Source organism: Arachis hypogaea, chromosome 7, assembly GCF_003086295.3.
Source record: "Arachis hypogaea cultivar Tifrunner chromosome 7, arahy.Tifrunner.gnm2.J5K5, whole genome shotgun sequence".
Classification (NCBI taxonomy): Eukaryota; Viridiplantae; Streptophyta; class Magnoliopsida; order Fabales; family Fabaceae; genus Arachis; species Arachis hypogaea.
The window spans coordinates 48,654,194-48,673,177 of NC_092042.1; the positions used below are offsets into that span (position 1 = coordinate 48,654,194).

Consider the following 18,984-nt stretch of genomic DNA (forward strand, 5'->3'; position numbering starts at 1 on the left):
GGTCGGGTTAATAGTCAAATTTTCTATTCTTTAAATTACTCTTCAAAATATTTTTTTTGTGATATTAAATTATTAATATTAGTTTTTGAAAGATAAAATATAAGTTAAATTAGTCTTTTGATTAATTAGATGATAATGTGTTATATTAAATGCCATTGAATATAATAATATAGTAAGTTAATGTCACGTATTATAAGATAATAAGATAATTAGTTGACGTGTCAGATTAATGACATCTAACATATTATGTGTCACTTGATATGTAAAAGAATTATTTATAATTAAAATAGTTTTTGAAAGTTCAGACATGAGTTATTTTCATTCTTAAAATTTTAAAAATTAAAAAAATTAGTCTTTATATAAATATTTTTATTTTTTTCATAATATTAAATTTAAAATATTTTTGATATTTATAATTTTAATATTATTTTGTAGACTTTAATAAACAAAATTTTTTTTACATAAAATAATAAAAATATTAAATTATTATAAAGTTATTTTGTTATTTACATTTTAAAATTTTATATTTTTAAATTATAATTTTTTTATTTAAATAAATTTATTTAAAAATTTAATATTAAAATTTTATTTATTAAAGTCTAAAAAATAATATTAAAATTAGTATTATAAAAAAATTTTAAATTTAATATTATAAAAAATTTTAAAAATTTTATATAAGAATTAATTTGATTAATTTTTAAAATTTTATGATTGAAAATGACTTATGTATGGACTTTCAGTAATTATTTTGATTATAAATAATTTTTTTACATATCAAGTGACACATGACATGTTAAGTGTCACTGATCTGACACATCAACCAGACACGTGGTATTAATCTACCACGTCATTATGTCACGTAACATTTAACGTGATACGTCATTATCTAATTAACAGAATGACTAATTTAATTTTCATTTTATTTTTTAAAGACTAATATGACTAAAAAAATTTTTAAAAATTAATTTAAAAAATAAATCATCTTTTAAAAATGAATTTGAGTATTAATTTGATTGTGGTATGTGAAAGGACAAGAGTGAGTTTTGCTGGTTTGTTCTGGCATTTGATTTTTTTCAATGCTCTTCTTTCTAATGATTGTTATATTTTTAAAAGGAAAATGATAAATTTATTTCCATCTTGCTTTGGCGATTTTTTCTTTTTTTAATATGACTATTAGTGTATGTTCTCGTGTCCTGCACGAGATAATATATAAAATTATATAAAAAATTTTTTATTAAAATTTAAATGAAAAATATCTATAGTAATTATTATTATAAATATTTTACCACTTAAAAATATTAAAAATAATTAATATTTATTTTAATAAATTTGGATTGGTTAAATTGTCATCTCATTTGTCCATTTAAAGTCAAAACAATATGATCAACATTGTTACTTATTAAAACTTCATATTTTATGAAATAATTTCTAAATTTTTAAATTCATAAACTTATGTCATTACAAAAGTTATTAGATCAATTAATATTTCTTGATAACATAGAGTACCGAAACACCATCGTTGAGTATTAGTTAGTGTGAAGAGAAATCAATAACAACTTTTGTTATTCAATATATAATTTATTCTATTAAAAAATAAATTAATATTTTATAAACTTATAAATATATTTTCTTCTAATTTCTTACACTATTTTATTTGACAATATTTACCATTAAAACATAGCAAATGACCATACTATTTTACAATATATATGATGTACAAAGTAATTTCTTATCTTGAAATTAATTCTAGTTAATAAGATAAAATTTAAAATATTTATTTTTATTTTTTTCTCAAATTTAAATTTAAATTTAGAATTGATTAACAACTCATTTTTTTAATTTCAATAAAAAAATAAATTGGTTATTCAATCATTTAAATTTTAATTACCAAAAATTAGATTAAAAATTAATTATAAATTTAATAATCGATAATATATATATATATTATTATATTAGTACATAAATAATAATATCCAATGTATTAATTATTTATTTTTTGACAGAATTAATGTATAATTTATTTAGGATTGATTTATTATCTAAAATTTTTTTCATAAACTTTGTAATATGTAAAAATAGTGATCTTATTTTTTATTATTATTTAAAAAATTCTTCATAATTTTTTAATTTCGTAATTAACTTAATTAATAACCTTTATTATTGCTTTTATATTAAAAAAATATCAGTTTATACTATTTACATATTTTTTTCACTACGAATATATAAATAAGTATTTGCACTATTATATTTATTGTCCTAGATACTGACATAAGTTACTTATTTTGTATGTTAAATTTATTAAATATTAAGATGAAAAATTTTTTCAATAAATTATATAAATAGTCATTACAGAAAAAAAAAATTATATATCATATATAATAATCCTTGATATATAGTGTCATGTATATATTAAGATTATCTATTTTAATTATGTGAGTGATTATTGTTATTTTCACTTTTTCGTTACATTAGAAAATAATATTTAAAATTAAAAAAGAGATCATTAATTTTTTTAATTTGAATTAAAAAATGTCTTGTAAATATATTCAACTTTTACATATACTAAGTGTTAGGGCCCCAAATTCGACTTAGGTTCATTACCTTAAATGTCCAATGCAGATGAAGTCCACGCGTTCCCTCTTAAATCGGCTAAGATTGGATCCAATTATTAGTTAGATATGGTAATGAGGACTCAGGGGAACGTGAGAAGCCCCTTCCCATCCCTCACTCATATTTAAAAAAAATGCCCCCGTTCCTTCTCTGTCATTGCAAGTTCCTGTTTAATAGCCCCTTAGGGAACATAAATCTTCTCGGGTATCTACGAATATTCTTTGAAAATTTTTGAAAAAAATTAACATAAGACATAATATAATAATCATAAAATAATCAATTCAATATAATTTAACACAATTTATAACATATTCGTTATGAAAAATAATATTTTAAAAGAAAAATACATAAAAATATATTCCAACATAATAACATAACATAATTTTTTGGGACGATACTGAGCAATGTAGTGATGGACTTGAGAGGCAGAGAAAGTGAGTTAGAGAGAGAGAGAGATGATTGAGGCTTAGAATGAGTCTGGAAGAAAAAGGAAGAATGTGAATTGGAGGCAGAAATTAGGGTTACTAAATTCAAGAAATCGATTTATGTATATATAAATTAGGATAAATTAACAATTTTATATCCGTGTGAGTACTTATGTCTATGTCCATTAGGGGTGACAAATAGGAAACTCCACCCTATCTTGCCAAAAGCCCGCCATCTGGTGGGCTGACCTACCCCGCCCCGCCTAGTAAGGCAGTCCTGAATTTCTCTCCCGCCCCGCTTAATGGTACACTGGCGGGTTGGCGGGTTCTCCTTTTTTATATAAACCATTAAATATTAAATAATATATATAATTTCACAACAATTTCAATAAATTTATAGTTTCTAAAAATATAAAAAAATTATAATTTTTAAATTCACACATATTAAAGTCTTTATAATTATAAATATGTAATAAACATAATTATAAACCAAATTTATTGAAACAAAATAATAAAACCAACATTGTCCAAAGTAAAATAAATATTGTCCAAAATATATAATTGAACATCTTCAAGTTTATAATCAATCAAACATAAAACATAATCCAAAATATAATTTAGAACATCTTCAATTATCATCTTCATCCTCTTGTATATCAATAACATCATAGAAATTTGTAAAAAAATGGGCGTGACAAAATAAAAGCTTGGCCCAGCGGGGAAGCCTGCCGCGTCCCGCCCCCGCCCCGCCAAAGCTCGCCAAAGCTCATGGATTAGGCGGTGCGGGGTAAGTGATGAGCGGATAATTTATACGCTTTTTGCCATTGTTTTCAGATAGTTTTTTAGTAGGATCTAGCTACTTTTTAATATATTTTTATTAGTTTTTAAGCAAAATTCATATTTATGGACTTTACTATGAGTTTGTGTGTTTTTCTGTTATTTCAGGTATTTTCTAGCTGAAATTGAGGGACCTGAACAAAAATCTGATTTAGAGGCTGAAAAAGGACTGCTGATGTTGTTGGATTCTGACCTCCTTGCACTCGAAATAGTTTTTTAGAGCTACAGAAACCCAAATGGTGCGCTCTTAATTGCGTTGGAAAATAGACATCCAGGGCTTTCTAGCAATATATAATAGTCCATACTTTGCTCGAGTTTTGACGACGCAAACTGGCGTTCAAACGCCAACCTCCTGCCCTATTCTTGCGTTAAACACTAGAAACAGGTTACAAGGTAGAGTTAAACGCCCAAAACAGGCTAAAACTGTCGTTTAACTCCAAGAAAAGTCTCTACACACGAAAGCTTCAATGCTCAGTCCAAGCACACACCAAGTGGGCCCGAAAGTGGATTTCTGCCTCATTTACTTATTTCTGTAACCCTAGTAACTAGTTTAGTATACATAAAACTTTTTACTATTGTACTAGGGAAGCCGGGGACTTTTGGAACATCTTTGGATCATTTTTAGTCCTTAGACATTGGGGGCTGGCCTCACGGCCATGTCTGGACTATTATCACTTATGTATTTTCAATGATGGAGTTTCTACACACCATAGATTAAGGTGTGGAGCTCTGCTGTTCCTCGAGTATTAATGCAATTACTACTGTTTTCTATTCAATTCAAGCTTATTCTTATTCTAAGATGTTCACTCGCACTTCAACCTGATGAATGTGATTATCTGTGACACCCATCACCATTCTCACTTATGAACGCGTGCCTGACAAACACTTCCGTTCTACCTGCGAATGCTAGAGTGTGTATCTCTTGGATTCCTGGTCCTTGCATTTGATTGCCTCTCCTGACAACAGAGCCTTCAATTCCTTGAGATCAGAGTGTTCGTGGTATAAGCTAGAACCAATTGGCAGTATTCTTGAGATCCGAAAAGTCTAAACCTTGTCTGTGGTATTCCGAGTAGGATCTCGGATGGGATGACTGTGAGTCTGTGACGAGCTTCAAACTCATGACTGTTGGGCATAGTGACAGACGCAAAACGATCACTAGATCCTATTCCAACACAAGTGAGAACCGACAGATGATTAGCCCTACGTAACCCGTAGCTGGACCATTTTCACTGAGAGGACGGGAGGTAGCCATTGACAACGGTGATACTCGAACATACAGCTTGCCATAGAAAGGAGTATGAAGGATTGAATGAAGGCAGTAGGAAAGCAGAGATTCAGAAGGAATAACGCATCTCCATATGCTTATCTGAAATTCCCACTAATGCCTTACATAAGTTTCTCTACTTTTATTTTATGTTTATTTATATTTTAATCAAAACTCTATAACCATTTGAATCCACCTGACTGAGATTTACAAGATGACCATAGCTTGCTTCAAGCCGACAATCTCCGTAGGATCGACCCTTACTCACATAAGGTTTATTACTTGGACGACCTAGTGCACTTGCTGGTTAGTTGTGTGAAGTTGTGAAAAAGAGTTGAGATTACAATTGTGCGTACCAAGTTGTTGGCGCCATTGAGATCACAATTTCGTACACCAAGTTTTTGGCGTTGTTGCCAGGGATTGTTCTAGTTTGGACAACTGACGGTTCATCTTGTTGCTCAAATTAGGTAATTTTCTTCTTCTTTCAACCTTTATTTTATTTTCAAAAAGTTTTCAAAAATCTTTCAAAATTTTTCTTCATTTTCGTTTTTCTAAAAATAATTTTAAAAAAAAATCCAAAAATTTATAAAATCATAAAAGCAAAAATATTTTGTGTTTCTTGTTTGAGTTAGTGTCAATCTTTAAGTTTGGTGTCAATTGCATCTTTTTAATTTTCTAAAAATTTTTTCGAAAATTCATGCATTGCATTCTTCATGATCTTCAAGTTGTTCTTGATAAGTCTTTTTGTTTGATCTTCATATTTTCTTGTTTTGTGTCTTTTGTTGTTTTTCATATGCATTTTTAATCCATAGTGTCTAAACATTGAAAATTTCTAAGTTTGGTGTCTTGCATGTTTTTCTTTTCTTGAAAATTTTTCAAAAATAAGTCTTGATGTTCATCTTGACATTCAAAGTGTTCTTGCATGTTTTCTTTATTTTGATCTTAATTTTTCATGTTTTGAGTCATTTTTGTGTTTTTCTCTCTACTCATTAAAAATTCAAAAAATCAAAAAAATATATTTTCCTTATTTCACTCATAAATTTCGAAATCTTTGGGTTGACTTAGTCAAAAATTTTTAAAATAAGTTGTTTCTTGTTAGTCAAGTCAAGATTTCAATTTCAAAACTTTATCTTTTCAAAATCAAATCTTTTCATTTTTTTTCCTTTGTTTTTTGAAAATTTTAAAAATTATTTTTCAAAATTTTTTTCTTAATTTTATTTCAAATTTTTAAAAACTTTACTAACAATTAATGTGATTAATTCAAAAATTTCAAGTTTGTTACTTTCTTGTTAAGAAAGGTTCAACCTTTAAATTCTAGAATCATATCTTTTAGTTTCTTGTTAGTCAAGTCATTAACTTTAATTTTCAAAATCAAATCTTTCTAAATTTCTTTTTCAAAATAAATTTCAATCATATCTTTTCAAACATATCTTTTTCAAATCATATCTTTTTCAAAATTAATTTCAAAATATCTTTTTCTAACTTCTTATCTTTTCAAAATTAATTTCAAAATCTTTTTCAAAACCACCTAACCACTTTTCTCTCTCTAATTTTTGAAAATCACCTTCCTCTTTTTCAAAAATATTTTTATTTAACCAATTGTTTTAACTTTTAATTTTATTCCTTTTCTTAATTTTCAAATTCTAACTAAATTTTAAAATAAAAACAAAAATATTTTTCTTTTCCTTTTAATTATTTTCGAAAACTCCCCCCTCTCTCCTTCTATTTATTTTATTTATTTACTAACACTTTTGCTCCACTCATCAAAAATTCGAACCCTCTCTCTCTCTCTGAGTTCGAATTTTTCTTTTTCTTTCCTCATTCTTATTCTTCTTCTCTTCTACTCACATAAAGGAATCTCTATACTGTGACATAGAGGATTCCATACTTTCTTTGTTTTCTTCTCTCTCATATGAGCAGGAACAAGGAAAAAGGTATTTTTGTTGAAGCTGATCCTGAACCTGAAAGGACCTTGAAGAGGAAGCTAAAAGCAGCTAAAGCACAATACTCTGAGGAGGACCTAACTGAAATTTTTGAACATGAAAAGGATATGGCAACCGAACCCAACAACAACAATGCAAGGAAGATGCTTGGTGACTTTACTGCACCAAATTCCAACTTCCATGGAAGAAGCATCTCAATCTCTGCCATTGGAGTAAACAACTTTGAGTTAAAGCCTCAATTAGTTTCTCTGATGCAACAGAATTGCAAGTTTCATGAACTTCCATCAGAAGATCCTTTTTAGTTCTTAACTAAATTCTTGCATATCTGTGATACTGTTAAGACTAATGGAGTTGATCCCGAGGTCTACAAGCTTATGCTTTTCCCTTTTGTTGTAAGAGACAGAGCTAGAATATGGTTGGACTCTCAACCTAGAGATAGCCTGAACTCTTGGGATAAGCTGGTCACGGCTTTCTTAGTCAAATTCTTTCCTCCTCAAAAGCTGAGCAAGCTTAGAGTGGATGTTCAAACCTTCAGGCAGAAAGAAGGTGAATCCCTCTATGAAGCTTGGGAAAGATACAAGCAACTGACCAAAAAGTGTCCTTCTGACATGCTCTGAAAATAGACCATCCTGGATATATTCTATGATGGTTTGTCTGAATGTCTAAGATGTCATTGGACCATTCTGCAGGTGGATCTATTCACCTGAAGAAAACGCCTACAGAAGCTCAGGAACTCATTGAAATAGTTGCAAATAACCAGTTCATGTACACCTCTGAAAGGAATCCTGTGAGTAATGGGACGCCTCAGAGGAAGGGAGTTCTTGAAATTGATGCTCTGAATGCCATATTGGCTCAGAACAAAATGTTGACTCAGCAAGTCAATATGATTTCTTAGAGTCTGAATGGATTGCAAAATGCATCCAACAGTACTAAAGAAGCATCTTCTAAAGAAGAAGCTTATGATCCTGAGAACCCTGCAATGGCAGAGGTAAATTACATGGGTGAAGCCTATGGAAACACCTATAATCCCTCATGGAGAAATCATCCAAATTTCTCATGGAAGGATCAACAAAAGCCTCAACAAGGCTTTAATAATGGTGGAAGAAACAGGTTTAGCAATAGCAAGCCTTTTCCATCATCCTCTCAGCAACAGACAGAGAATTATGAGCAGAGCTCCTCTAGCTTAGCAAACATAGTCTCTAATCTATCTAAGGCCACTCTAAGTTTCATGAATGAAACAAGGTCTTTCATTAGAAATTTGGAGGCACAAGTGGGCCAGCTGAGTAAAAGAGTCACTGAAACTCCTCCTAGTACTCTCCCAAGCAATACAGAAGAGAATCCAAAAAGAGAGTGCAAAGCCATAACCTTACTTGGTGTGGCCGAACCTAGAGAGGAGGAGGAGGACATGAATCCCAGTGAGGAAGACCTCATGGGACGTCCTCTGGACAAAAAGAGGTTCCAATTTGAAGAACCTAAGGAATCTGAGGCTCATCTAGAGACCATAGAGATTCCATTGAACCTACTTCTGCCATTCATGAGCTCTGATGACTATTCCTCCTCTGAAGAGGATGAAGATATTACTGAAGAGCAAGTTGCTAAGTACCTTGGAGCAATCATGAAGCTGAATGCCAAATTATTTGGTAATGAGACTTGGGTGGATGAACCCCCCTTGCTCACCAATGAACTGAATAACTTGATTTGGCAGACATTATCTCAAAAGAAAGAGGATCCTGGAAGGTTCTTAATACCTTGTACCATAGGCACCATGACCTTTGAGAAGGCTCTGTGTGACCTGGGGTTAGGCATAAACCTCATGCCACTCTCTGTCATAGAGAAACTGGGAATCTTTGAGGTTCATGTTGCAAGAATCTCACTAGACATGGCAGACAAATCAATGAAACAGGCTTATGGACTAGTAGAGGACGTGCTAGTGAAGGTTAAAGGCCTTTATATCCCTGCTAATTTCATAATCCTAGACACTGAGAAAGATAAGGATGAATCCATCATCCATGGCAGACCTTTCCTAGCCACAGCAAAAGCTGTGATTGATGTTGACAGAGGAGAGTTGGTCCTTCAATTGAATGAGGACTACCTTGTGTTCAAGACTCAAGGTTTTCCTTCTGTACACATGGAGAAGAAGCATAAAAAACTTCTCTCAATACAGAGTCAAACAAAGCCCCCACATTCAAACTCTAAGTTTAGTGTTGGGAGGCCACAGTCAAACTCTAAGTTTGGTGTTGAGAGGCCACAACCAAACTCTAAATTTGGTGTTGGGAGGCCCCAACCTTGCTCTGAATGTCTGTGAGGCTCCATGAGAGCTCACTGTCAAGCTATTGACATTAAAGAAGCGCTTATTGGGAGGCAACCCAATTTTTATTTATCTATGTTATTTTATGTTTTCTTTAGGTTGACGATCATGTGGAGTCACAAAAACAACTGCAAAAATCAAAGCAAATTCAAAAACAACATTAAAAGTAGCACACCCTGGAGGAGAAACTTACTGGCATTTAAATGCCAGTAAAAGTAGCAGAATGGGCATTAAACGCCCAGTTTGGCACCATTCTGGGCGTTTAACACCAGAAATGGGCACCAGACTGGCGTTTAACTCCAGAACAAGGCATCAAGCTGGCGTTAAACACCAGAAAAGGTATAAAAGCTGGCGTTTAACGCCAGAAACAGGCAGTAGTCTGGCGTTAAATGCCAGAATTGCACACTAAGGGTGTTTTTGCACGCCTAAATGGAGCAGGGATGAGAAGTCCTTGACCCCTCAGAATTTGTGGACCCCACAGGATCCCCACCTACCCCATCTCTCTGTCTGTCCCACTCACACATCTCTATAACACTCTACCCAAAACACCACTCACCTATCAAATCCTATCCTCTTTCATATATTCTCTTCACCAATTACCTCCATCCCTCTTCCCCAAAATCCCCACCTACCTCACTTTTCAAATTCAAACACTTTTCCCTCCCAAACCCACCCAATTCCATTCGGCCACTCTCCCTCTCTTTTCCTATAAATACCCCTCTTCATTCTTTCATTTTCACACTTCACAATCACCTTATACCCCCTTGGCCGAACCTATCTCTCATCTCCCTCTCCTCTAATTCTTCTTCTTCTACTTCTTTCTTTCTTCTTTTGCTCGAGGACGAGCAAACCTTTTAAGTTTAGTGTGGTAAAAGCATTGCTTTTTATTTTTCTATAACCATTTATGGCACCTAGCTAAAGCCGGAGAAACCACTAGAAAGAGGAAAGGAAAGGCAAAAGCTTCCACCTCCGAGTCATGGGAGATGGAGATATTCATCTCAAAGGTCCATCAAGACCACTTCTATGAAGTTGTGGCCAAGAAAAAGGTGATCCATATGCAATTTAGTTGGAATTGTCATAGAGAAGGACATCCTCATTGAAGAGGACAAGCCCATCACTAGAAAAATGATGGAGCAAACAAGAGAGCCCACTCATGGACCTCAACAAGAGCATGAAGAATTCCCTCATCAAAAAATCCCTGAGATACCTCAAGGGATACATTTTTCTCCACACAACTATTGGGAGCAACTAAGGATAGAAGCACCAAAAGCTCTCCATTATCCTCTGTGAAATTAGAGAAGATCAAAGAGCTATGAGGGAGGAGCAACAAAGGCAAGGAAGAGACATAGAAGAGCTCAGGCGTTCCATTGAATCTTCAAGAGGAAGAACTAGCTGCCATCACTAAGGTGGACCCGTTCTTTAATTTCCTTGTTCTTATTTTTCTGTTTTTCGATCTTTATGCTTTATGTGTTATCCATGTTTGTGTCTTCATTACATGATCATTAGTGTCTAGTGTCTATGTCTTAAAGCTATGAATAATTCCATGAATCCTTCACCTCTCTTAAATAAAAAATGTACCTGATTACAAAAGAACAAGAAGTACTTGAATTTCAAATTTTATCTTGAAATTAGTTTAATTATTTTGATGTGGTGGCAATACTTTTTGTTTTCTGAATGAATGCTTAAATAGTGCATATTTTTTATAGTGGAGTTTATGAATGTTAAAATTGTTGGCTCTTGAAAGAATGATGAACAAAGAGAAATGTTATTGATAATCTTAAAAATCATGAAATTGATTCTTGAAGCAAGAAAAAGCAGTGAAAAAGAAAAAAAGTAGCGAAAAAAAATATGGCAAAAAAAAAGAAAGAAAGAAAAAGAAAAAGAAAACAAGCAGAAAAAGCCAATAGCCCTTTAAACCAAAAGACAAGGGTAAAGAGGATCCAAGGCTTTGAGCATTAATAGATAGGATGGCCCAAAGGAATAAAATCCTGGCCTAAGCGGCTAAATCAAGCTGTCCCTAACCATGTGCTTGTAGCATGGAGGTCCAAGTGAAAAGCTTGAGACTGAGTGGTTAAAGTCGTGATCCAAAGCAAAAAGAGTGTGCTTAAGAACTCTGGACACCTCTAACTGGGGACTTTAGCAAAGCTGAGTCACAATCTAAAAAGGTTCACCCAGTTATGTATCTGTGACATTTATGTATCCGGTAGTAATACTGGAAAACAAAGTGCTTAGGGCCACGACCAAGACTCATAAAATAGCTGTGTTTAAGAATCAACATACTGAACTAGGAGAATCAATAACACTATCTAAAATTATGAGTTCCTATAGATATCAATCATTCTGAATTTCAAAGGATAAAGTGAGATGCCAAAACTGTTAAGAATCAAAAAGCTACTAGCCCCGCTCATTTAATTGGGACTAAGCTTAATTGATATTGTGAGATTCATTGTATGTTCTCTTCTTTTTATCCTATTTGATTTTCAGTTGCTTGGGGATAAGCAACAATTTAAGTTTGGTGTTATGATGAGCGGATAATTTATACGCTTTTTGACATTATTTTTAGATAGTTTTTAGTAGGATCTAGCTACTTTTTAGTATATTTTTATTAGTTTTTAAGCAAAATTCACATTTCTGGACTTTACTATGAGTTTGTGAGTTTTCTGTGATTTCAAGTATTTTTTGGCTGAAATTGAGGGACCTAAGCAAAAACCTGATTCAGAGGCTGAAAAAGGACTACTGATGTTGTTGGATTCTGACCTCCCTTCACTCGAAATAGATTTTTTGGAGCTACAGAAACCCAAATGCCACGCTCTCAATTGAGTTGGAAAGTAGACATCCAGGGCCTTCCAACAATATATAATAGTCCATACTTTTCTTGAGTTTTGATGACGCAAATTGGCATTCAAACGCCAACCTCCTGCCCTATTCTGGCGTTAAACGCCAGAAACAGGTTACAAGCTAGAGTTAAACGCCCAAAATAGGCTGCAAACTGGCGTTTAACTTCAAAAAATGTCTCTACACATGAAAGCTTCAATGCTCAGCCCAAGCACACACCAAGTGGGCCCGGAAGTGAATTTCTGCCTCATTTACTTATTTCTGTAACCCTAGTAACTAGTTTAGTATAAATAGAATTTTTTACTATTGTACTAGGGAAGCCGGGGACTTTTAGAACATCTTTGGATCATTTTTAGTCCTTAGACATTGGGGGCTGGCCTCACGGCCATGTCTGGACTATTATCACTTATGTATTTTCAACGGTGGAGTTTCTACACACCATAGATTAAGGTGTGGAGCTCTGCTGTTCCTCGAGTATTAATGCGATTACTACTGTTTTCTATTCAATTCAACCTTATTCTTATTCTAAGATGTTTATTCGCACTTCAACCTGATGAATGTGATGATCCGTGACACTCATCACCATTCTCACTTATGAACGCGTGCTTGACAAACACTTCCATTCTACCTGCAAAAGCTAGAGTGTGTATCTCTTGGATTCCTGGTCCTTGCGTTTGATTGCCTCTCCTGATAACAGAGCCTTCAATTCCTTGAGATCAGAGTCTTCGTGGTATAAGATAGAACCAATTGGCAACATTCTTGAGATCTGAAAAGTCTAAACCTTTGTCTGTGGTATTTTGAGTAGGATCTGGGATGGGATGACTGTGACGAGCTTCAAACTCATGACTGTTGGGTGTAGTGACAGATGCAAAAGGATCACTGGATCCTATTCCAACACAAGTGAGAACCGACAGATGATTAACCCTACGTAACCCGTAGCTGGACCATTTTCACTGAGAGGACGGGAGGTAGCCATTGACAACGATGATACCTGAACATACAGCTTGCCATAGAAAGGAGTATGAAGGATTGGATGAAGGCAGTAGGAAAGTAGAGATTCAGAAGGAATAACGCATCTGCATATGCTTATCTGAAATTCCCACCAATGACTTACATAAGTATCTCTACTTTTTATTTTATGTTTATTTATCTTTTAATTATCAAAACTCTATAACCATTTGAATCCGCCTGACTGAGATTTGCAAGATGACCATAGCTTGCTTCAAGCCGACAATCTCCGTAGGATCGACCCTTATTCACGTAAGGTTTATTACTTGGACGACCCAGTGCACTTGCTGGTTAGTTGTGCGAAGTTGTGAAAAAGAGTTGAGATTACAATTGTGCGTACCAAGTTGTTGGCGCCATTGAGATCACAATTTCGTGCACCAGTAAGCGGGTTTTTTAAGTTTAGGAGTCTCCAATTTCCAGCCCAACCCGCCTTTTGGCGGGTTATACGGGCCAACCCGACTGGTTTTGGCCCGTTTACTACCCCTAGTCTCCATCTATTTTCACATGGCAAGTCGTGAGGATTTTATGAGTCCCCATCTATTTCTAAAACACGAGTAATCTTGCAAATATCCGTTTTGGCTATTTTTATGATCATCCCTATAGCAAGCATTCATTGGTTCATAACGTGGAGCTATTCTAGCCACTCAATAAATTCTCAGATAATCAAAGTTTAGGTTATATCATTTTTATAAAGTCACATGTATCCTTGTTATAACAATGTTAATAGAAGATAAATAGATAAATACTAAGCTATTGTTTGGATATAAGATGGAAAATAAGAGGAAAGACAATGGAAAATAGAGAAAATGAGAGGAAAGAAAATGGAAAGAAAAATATGTTTTTTTGTGTGTTATTTAGATGAAGAAAAAATGAATGGAAAGAAAATAGAGAAAAATTTTTCTTTTACTTGGATGTAAGGAATAAGAAGAGAAAAAATTATAATAGAGTAAAATTATATTAATATTTTTATATATTATATATAAATTATAATTTAAATGGTAATTCTATATTTTTATCTATGTTTGCACTTCTACATCAATTTTCTTCACAACTTTGAAGGGAAAAAATTTACATGAGCTCCACATATACTTTTATAAACCCCGCTAAAAGCGGTAAATAATTAATTAATAAATTTCATTTTAATTAGGAAAGTTAAAAATACAAAACTAATATCAAAATAGGATAGAGCTCGTCGAAACGAGAATTTTGATACCAATTTCAAAAATTTGGCCCAAAATTAGACTAGAAAGACCGAACCGGGCTCCAAATCGGACCCGTGGGTCCAACCGGACCCATATTTAAAAAGGAGACAGAAGCTCTTCTTCCCCATTCTGCATCAAACACGCCAAACAGGTTGGGGGAGGAAGAGAGCTCCCTTTCCCTCACTCAAACTTCACGTCTCAATAACTTTTGATCCGGAGCTCCGATTGACGAATCGTTTGTGACTACACGTTCACCGCAACGAGCTCTATGAAACCCATGGAATAATTTGGTAGGTAACTCATTATTTCCTTCTCATTTAGCTTCCCCTAATTTTGGAAATTCATGAACAATTAAGTTAAAAATTGTTCAATTCTTGTGTTCTAGGTTCAAGTTAGCTTCCGGGACTTATGGGTTCAAGTTATTGAGCATATGGATATGGTAAGGATACCCTAATTCTAGCTTAATCTTGTATTTATTATGGAAAAACTGAAATTGGAATATGTATATGTATTAGGTGTAGATTAAGTGGGTATATATGCATTGGAATTTAATTGGGAATATTTGGAGGCTTGTTGGTGATCAAAGCATAGTTTGTGGCTGTTTTACTTGAGCTTGGAGGGGCTGTAATTTTGTGTTGAGAGGATGCCTTGGGTGAATTAAGTGATCAGCCAAGGTATGATTTAAGTTTCGCACGTTTAATATTTACGGTGTTGTGAAAACTTAGGTTAGAAGAACCATATGATAAGTTGAATTATTTGTTGTATTTAATGATTAGCCTTGTAATGTTGTTGAAATAGATTTGTTGGTGGATATATATTGGAATTATGAGGTGTGGAAGTTATTAATAGTGTGCTCTTATATTTATTTATGATGGATTAGGATTGGTGTTTGTTAATAAGAATGTAGAGTTGTGTTGTGGTGGTATTGCATATGCTGTAACTAATTATGTAATAATCGGAATTGCATGAGACCAAGTTTGGGCTAAACTTGGGAATATAAGGAACTAAACTGAAAAATTTGGGACCTTTTTGTTAAATATACAATTTATGGCAAATTTTTAAAGTTAGGTTGTTAAATCTATCCAGCAGTAGAAAAGGTCAAATAGGGCAGCAACTTGTTTGTCTTGCTGCGACTTCGACGAGTTGAGTTTTGGAGCAAAACCAATTTTTTTACAAAATTTAATTAACTTGATTTATTTCTCTAAAACTGCATAATTTTAAGAGTTGAGGATTGGGAGTTATGAATTTTTGAATATTGGTGATCAAAGTTGAAAAGAAACAGATTTCAGCAAGTTATGCACCAATTTCCAATGCTTGTAACTCTTAGAATTGAATAAAAATTGGGTTGCAACCAAGACACTCTTGTTCCTGGATGAGCTAGGAGTTTCCAAACCAAAATTTAGCTTAATTGGAGTTTTATAATAAAAGTTATTCAAATTGAAATGTACTAAGCTTGTTGGTTTCTAAAACAGATTTTGACTCATTTTTACTTAACTTCCAGGTAATGTAACTTCTTCATTAAAAATGATATTAACTCAGAACCAATTGAGAAAGACACCTGGATGAGTAAAGTTTAACTACATTAATATTTAAAGTCATTGGATTTAACTTGGAATTTATATTGAATTTTGAATATCACATGCTGCTGCTGTTTTTCTAGTTTTATGCACTGTAGAGCAGTCACGGTTTTTCCTTTATTCCTAAGGCTAGAGAAATCAGAAAATTATGATCTTTGGTTTGTTAGAAAGCTTATTTCAAGATGAACGCCTTAACATAAATTTTGCACAATTCCGAGTTCATTTGTTATATTAAAAATAGAAAAGAAAATAGAGTGTCGATGATGTCTTAGGGATAGTCATGGATTCGAGAAGTTAAAGTTTAATCTTCGTGTGATGTGATTGATTTAATATTAGAGTTGGGTTGATTTTAAGATTATTCGATATTAAAGAGGTTGAGAAGAGTTTGATAAATGGTTTGGTCAGGACCGGAAAGGGTAAACGTGATGAATTATAAGAGAATGATGTGAAAGCTAAATGAATACATGTTGTTATGGCTATAAAGAACGAATGTAAGGAAATGATGATGATAAATGATGAGATTTGGGAATGACTGTGTGTGGTCAAAATGGTCAATATGGCAAGTTGAGGACGGAAGTTCCCTCTCTTGTCGTGATGCAGATGTGGGAAATGTGGAAAGACACTCTCCTTCGTATTGTTTTCCCCACATTCTTCTTTGGTTGCAAGGTGGAAAGGCACACTCCTTCGATGTGGAAAGGCACTCTCCTTCGTTTATGATCCTCCTGGAGATGCACAACCTAGAGACCAATGCTTGGGTTAGCTACCAGATGTGTCGGGTTCTGGCAAAATAACCGACACGTGAGCTCACGGCCAGTAGGGTAGACATTCATCATATGCATATGTGTGCTTTGTTTGCTATGCCTTAATTGGGAATGCCTAATTGATATATATCACCTGCTACTTGTATATTTGCTACTTGTATTATCTGTTCATTACTTGTGCTTGAACTTGTTTGGTTGTTTGTTCGTGTTGCATTATGGATGATGGATGGATGGAGGAAATGGAGAAATGATTTGGTGATAGGTGTGGATTGAAATTGAGTAAGTTTGGTGGATTTAGAATACCTACCCCTGTTTATGGTTTTTGTTTAGTAATTAAGTTAGATAATTGAATAATGAAGTTCTAAGATTGCCTATGACATTCTCATGACCTTATTTATTATACGCGTGGCACTTTTACCATGCTGAGAACCTCCGGTTCTCATTCCATATTGTATTGTTGTTTTTCAGATGCAGGTCAAGAGGCTCCTCGCTAGGCGTCTAGATCCTGGGAAGCGAAGTAGTCTTTGGGTGTATTTTGATTTTCTATTTGTATATATGTATATATGTATTTAGCTTATTCTCCAAGTAACTTATGTATGCTGCTCCTCTTAGAAGTTTAGGGAGAGATAGGAGTTTATTTTGGTATTTTGGTATATTTTGAGGATACCTATGTATGTTCATATATATATATATATATATATATATATATATATATATATCCTCTGGCCAGCCTTAGCCTCGCAGGCTGAGTTAGGGACTAGTTATGTTGTTTCCTTGGCTTTCCTTTATTCTTTTGCTTATCTTTATCATGTTCCTATTAGGTTTCTTAGCTCGCAAGTAATCCTTTTCTGAGCGTTGCACTTTTTATTTTGCGATTTTCTTTTACCCCTGTTTCAAGGCTCATAGTTAAGTATCATTTTCTATATATATATATATATATATATATATATATATATATAATACTATTCTTAGAGGTTGTAATACCTTACTATCTCAGTCTTATAACTTAAGCATAAGATTAAGTATGGTAGGGCGTTACAACTTTTACGTTTTCCATTCAATTTTTTTGTTAATCCAAATAATGGAAAATTGATTTTTTTCGTCCATTTTCTTTTTCAGCATTTTATTTCCCTACAAATTCTTCTAATCCAAACAATGCATAAATAAGTCACATTTTTCATATATATAGCAATAACTAATATCACATATTAGGTTAATTTACGTTGATAAACCAAAGCCACCTTAAAATTATCTAAATCTTCCAAACCTAAAAATATTACCTAGTTATCTTCATTTATATAAATCAATTTTAATGAATTTGAATTAGGATAATAAGGACTAATATAACTAAAAAAATCTTTTAAAAATTAATTTAAAGAATAAATAATTTTTTAGAAACGAATTTGACTATTAATTTGATTGTGGTATGTGAAAAGACACGAGTGAGTTTTGCTACTTTGGTTACTGCATTTGATTTTTTCCAATGTTCTTCTTTCTATTGATTGTTATATTTTTAAAAGGTAAATGATAAATTTATTTCCATCTTGCTTTGGCGATATTTTCTTTTTTTAATATGACTATTAGATGGGTGTAAATGTAATAGGAGAAAATGAGAGTAGAATCATTAATTACAATCAACAAGTAGGGACATAAATAAATCGGCAAATAAAGTGGTAATTAAATGTTTAAAGATGTTGATTTTGGATTAGTTAGTCTTTAAAAAAAATATTAATTAAATTTTTTAAAATAATAGACGGTAAATATGTATGTCCTTTTGTCAATGAATAGTGCAAAATAAAATGAAATTATCTATGTATTTCGTTATTTATAGTGGTGTATGTATCGTTACTGTCACATGAGTATAAAAACGATGTAGTTTTGGATAGTGAAGCATTTATTATCTTTTGAGTTTTTATATATTATTTTATCAACTACTCTCCATTTATCACAAATTCTATCAAAACAAGTGAAGTTTCACTCCAAAAGTTTTTATCTACATTACTATCTTTCATAAATAGACATGACAGAATAATTAATAGTACATATAACTATGTTCGTTAAGTTTTAGTTGATGAATTAATAGGAAAGATATCATGTGTCCACTATTTACTATTTTGGAGGACCAAATTGGTATTTTTTTTAAGGCTAATTAATTTAAAATCGAAATATTCAAGAATCTAATTGTCACTTTACTCTAAATCGGCAATACCAATT

At 32.7% G+C, this 18,984-nt stretch overlaps 1 long non-coding RNA gene across 1 annotated transcript; it reads left to right on the plus strand.

The window, feature by feature from the left end:
* Positions 1-14,558: 14,558 nt before the first annotated feature.
* On the plus strand, positions 14,559-17,428 carry LOC112704078 (uncharacterized). Its single transcript, XR_003154767.2, has 4 exons — positions 14,559-14,722; positions 14,818-14,871; positions 14,948-15,106; positions 17,239-17,428. It is a non-coding gene; the product is annotated as an uncharacterized lncRNA (long non-coding RNA).
* The last annotated feature ends 1,556 nt before the right edge of the window (positions 17,429-18,984 follow it).